The following is a 5,481-nucleotide window of genomic DNA, read 5'->3' as shown; positions in this document are numbered from 1 at the left end:
GCAGGGACTTCCTTGGTGGTCCAGTGGTTAAGAATTCATCTTCCAGTGCAGGAGATGTAGGTTTATTCCCTAGTCAGGGAACTAAGATCCCATATGCTGGTGGGGCAACTAAGCCTACACACCACAGCTAGAGAAGCACCACAATGAAGATCCAGCATAGCCAATAATTTTTTTTCCCACCCCCTTCCCCCATAGGCAATAATTAAATAAAAGTTCATTTGTTAAAAAAGAAGAAGAAGAAGAAACTACAGTAATCCAAACAGTACGGTTTTGGCATAAAGACAGACATATAACCGATGAGTAGAATAGAGAACCTGGTGACAAACCCTCAAATATATATATAGCCAAATAATCTTTGAAAAAGGTACCAGGGCCACACAATGTGGAAAGAATAATGTCTTCAACAGGTGGTATTACGATAGCTGGATATCCACGTGCAAAAGAATAAAATTGGACCCTTACTTTACACCAGATACCAAAATTAACTACAACTTAATTAAATACCTGCATAGAAGATCTAAAACTATAAAACTCCTGGAAGAAAATATAGAGGAAAGCTTTATGATACTGGATCTGGCAATGGTTTTCTGGATATGGCCCCGAAAGCACAGGCAATAAAAGCAAACAGAGACAAATGGGACCACATCAAACTTAAAAACTTCTGTGCAGCAAAGGAAACAATAAACAAATTGAAAAGGCAACCTACAGAATGGGAGAAAATATTTGCCAAAGATATATCTGATAACGGATTAATATATAAAATATATAAGAAGCTAACAACTCAACAATAAAAAAATCTAATTAGAAAATGGGCAGAGGGCTTTAATAGATATTTCTTCAAAGAAGATTTACATATAGTCAAAAAGCATATGGAAATATTTTAAGCATTACAGTCATTAGGGAAATGCAAATCAAAACTATAATCACCTGACACCTATTAGGAAAGCCACTGTCAAACAACAGCAAACATCAGAAAATAAGTGCTGGGGAGGATGTGGAGAATTGGAACTCTTGTCCCCTGTTGGTGGGAATGTGCAGCCACTAAATGTAAATATAAAATGATATGGAGGTTCCTCCAAAAATTAAAAATAGAACTATCATGATCTAGCAATCCCACTTCTGGGTATTCATCCAAAAGAATTGAAAACAAGATCTCACAAAGATATTTGCACATCCAGATACAAACACAAACAGATATTTGCTGTTCCTTGCAGCATTATTCATAACAACCAAGAAACAGAAATAATCCAGTTGTTTGTCAACAGATGAATGGATAAAGAAAATGTAGAATGTAAATACAATGGAGCATTACTCAGTCTTTATAAAAAGAAGGAGAGACTCTGCTTTGAGAAAGCAAGTGTTCTTACTTGCTGCAAGTTACTTGCTGCAAGTTACTTACTTGCTGCAACTTACTTCCTTCTCTGGAAAAAAAAAAAGAAGGAAACATTTTCTTATGCTACAGAATGGATGAACTTTGCAGATATCATGTTCAGTGAAATAATTCAATAACAAAGAGAAAAAAATTGCCTGATTCCACTTTTATGAGATATCTAAAATAGTCAAACTCTTGGCAACAGAAAGTAGAATACTGGTTGCCAGGGACTGGGAGAAGTGGGAGAGAATTGTTCAGTATGTAGAGTTTCAGTTTTGCAAGATGAAAAAGTTCTAGAGATGTGCTTTGTGCATATAGTTAACACTACTGTACTGCACACCTAAGGTTAATATGGTAAATTTTTTGGTCTATGTTTTTGATCACACACACACACACACACACACACACACACACACACACACACACATGAATAGAGTTGCTGGCTGATATGTATCTTTAACTTTAGAAGATAAAACTAAATTGCTTCCAAAGTGGTTGTGCCAATTATACTCTATCCAGCAGTATATAAGAATTTTGCTCCTTATCCTCACCAACATTTGGTATTGTCATGCTTTTTAAATTTTGCCAATCTATGGATAATTTTAATTTGCATTTTATTGATTACTATTGAGTTTGAACATCTTTTCAGATGTTAATTGACTATTTGGATTTCCACTTAAGTCAATGACCTATTCAAGTCTTTTGCCCACAATAAAAAATGATTTTTTATCAATTCTCTATATATTCTGTGCACAAATTCTTTGTAAGTTATTGAATAGCAAATATCTCTCCTAGTTCATGGCTTGTCACTTTTTTGATGGAGGCCTTTAAAGAAAACATATTTTTAATGTAGTCAAATTTACTCATCTCTTCTATTATGGTTTCCTCTATTTACATCTTGTTTTAAGAAATCTTTCTTTACCCTGAAGTCATAAAGACATGTTTTGTGGAACTGATTTTTGAAGAGGTGTGAAAATGGAATAGGAACCCATCAAAAGAGGTACTTTTTCTTTACATAGAAGGCAGATGCCAAAGGTGGTCCATCTACACAGAATTAGAGCGGATGCTGCTTCAGAGAGAGTTGATCTAACCACAGGAAGGGTTTCCTATCTGTGATGGCTTATTGAAGCAATGGAGTCTATTTTACTGTGCTTGGTAGTGGTGGTGGTTGCTTGGGGGTTGGTGAGTACTAGAGAGAGAATTCAACTGGAGAGGAGAGGCTAAGAGTCAAGGGACACACAAAATAATTCTCCACTTCTCAGTGAGCCTAAATATATCACCAACAAGCTGCAAGGCACAAACTGAAAATAGTGTGTACCACTCTATCCAGCTCTCTGTCTCTGCTGGCATCCTTACCCCTTATCCTTTGCCTGGAACTTTCTATCTAGTGAAAATAAAACAATCTAAAGAGAATATGGCCAAAATCACAGTGGAAAGGATAAAAGGTAAAGCTCTGAGAGTTAGAAATACTCTTCTTGAGGAACAACAGAAGTGTGGATGTATCTTTCCTGGAATCTTTAAAAGTTGGACTAAAACAGCTTTGAGTGGAAAAAGGAGGAAACCTCTGGAGCTATTTGGATCCCTGTGGAGGACTTTTATTTGAGCAGAGGGCCAGGGAGGGAGGGTGCCTCATGATTGGATCAGCTGAAAAGTCCTTTTCCTTCAACTTGACCCAAGGTGGCTGCCCCGGTGAGGAGAACATTTCAGAAGGAGTCAGCGGACAAGGTTTGGGGAAGAAGAGGAGACAGAGAGAAAGGCTGGCCTCTAGAGCTCCTAAAGCAAAATAGAAGGAGTGGAGTGAGAAGAAAAGCTCTAGAGGGGTAGACTGACAGGCACAGGATGAATGACACTCCTGGCTCCTCCAAAGGCACATCACCATCAATCTTTAGTTTTTCATCCTAGGCAAGTGAAGAGGAGCAAGAGAGGAAGGACGATGCAGTGTAAATTATTACACAGCCCTTGGCTTTCAGAGTCCTGCCAGTAAAAGAGGTTTATGGAGCAAAGCTTCGAGCATAAGGTTCTAGAAAATGCTCACATGGCCTTCAGGTACATTTCTTTACATTTGTGCACTCATGCATGGACCCCCTCCATGTGCATACTCAGACATTCATTGGCCATATGCAATAGTGTGCAACATAATTTCACTACACTTTTCAGATACAATCCTGTCCATTCCTGTGTTTCCACACAGGCTCCAGGCTAGATCCAACCACTGACATGGGTTTTGTGCAGGTTTGCTTGGTTGAGGAGAGCAACTATAAAGATGATGAGGAATTGAAGAAATCTGCACTAAGTATTTTGAATTGAATTCAGTAAATGATTGTTCTTGAGGAAGGACGTGAGGAAAGCAGTGATTCACACAGGCTATTTTAACTATGTAGATGGAGTTAAATTTTGATTCACTAGAAGCAGAGACGGGGGAGGAGGCAATGCTGTTGAACAGACACAAAAGACGAGTCTCGGAAACATCAGATGAAAAATTAGGACTGTGACAACAAAGACCAGACAGGTTGAACCTGGGGTAATGTCTATCTGTCTCCTGTTTCTTTCTTTCTATTTCCAAATTCCTGAGAGTCAGGATGCAGCCAGGAGCAGGGGGAGAGAGATCTTTGATCTCATGCTCTTTCTTGATCTAAGGAGACGGTCCTGACGCCCTGTCTGGGTTTCTCAAGAGTGTAGCAAAGTCCTGGTTGTTGTGGAGCAGCTTCTGAGACAAGCTGAGAAAGCAAAGGGGAAGGGAGACTTGGGCTGTTGACAGGGCAACTCTGTCATTTCCCCCCTGCAACCCTGCCGTGGTTGGCTCTTACACCACCTACACTATTATGGCCTTCCTTTCTTCACTTGATTTCAGAGTTAATGGTCAGGAAGCGACTTCTAGCATTCATGCTTCAGTGGTAATAACATCTAGGACAAGCATGCAGAAGTCTTCCATACATTTAAAAGCAATGACAGAGTCATCATTGAGCCTTGTCATACGATCATTTTAGTTGTATTTGTATTTCTTAGCCATTTATTGCTTGAACCGTATGCAATTGCTGACATATTTGGCCATTTTGGTCTACAAAAACCATAATCTCATAGATTTCAACTGAATATTAAGAACCTCTTGTGTGTTTAATAGGACTAGGAGGCAATTTGGTGTAGTGGTTAAAAATCAGAGCCAAATTGCTTTTCTTCTCCCAGATCAGCTCCACCATCTAGTCTTAAATAAGTTATTTAACTTCTCTGTGTCTTCATTTCCTCATCCCTAGACTGAAGATAATAGTACTTCAAAGGCTTGTTCTGAGGGGGTTTTCTGGTGGCTAGTGGTTAGGATTCTAGGCTTTCACTGTTGTGGCCTGGGTTCAATCCCTGGTTCAGGAACTGAGTTCCTGCAAGCTGTGGGACACAGCCAAAATGAAAGAAAGGAAAAAAGTTTGTTTTGAGATTTAAATGAGCTATCACATATAAAGCACTTAGAACAGCACTCAAACCAGACTCTATATAAATAGTGACTATTTTTATGCCCTAGTCCTTATCTCTTTTTAAAAAAATTGCTTATTATCTTTAATAATTCTATTATTTATAAATCCTTCCACAAAGGGGCATTATAGTTCTTCAGTTTATTGCAAATACATCTTTAAAAGAGTCAGCCCTACTGTTGAAGCTATAATACAAATTATTTTAATTATCAGCACTATACTAAAAAAGCACAATGGAGAACATCTTATTTAAATAAAATAAGGATAATATTTCACTGGGGAGTATATCCAACAGATTTTTTTTCTATATATATATCTACATCCAGTGGTGGTGTTTATAGGCAAATTTTAAACAACTGCAAATTTTTTTAAAAGCCATGTTTTGCTCACGAATACTTTTATACACATACTCTATTGGTTGTTTTAGAGAGTCGTGTCCAACTCTTTGTGATCCCATGAACTACAACCCACCAGGCTTGTCTGTCCATGGAATCCTCTAGGCAAGAATACTGGAGTGGGTTGCCATTCCCTTCTCCATAGTAGATACTAGTCTGCCAAATTTCAGATGCCAAAATGCTAAGCCGTGTGTTTGGTATTGTCCAGCTAGTTATTTCTTGTCATCCTGGAAAATGTGTCATTGAGAAATAT

Source organism: Giraffa tippelskirchi, chromosome 4 (assembly GCF_054371585.1).
Source record: "Giraffa tippelskirchi isolate mGirTip1 chromosome 4, T2T-mGirTip1v1.2.pri, whole genome shotgun sequence".
Lineage (NCBI taxonomy): Eukaryota > Metazoa > Chordata > Mammalia > Artiodactyla > Giraffidae > Giraffa > Giraffa tippelskirchi.
This window is presented reverse-complemented; position numbering follows the sequence as displayed.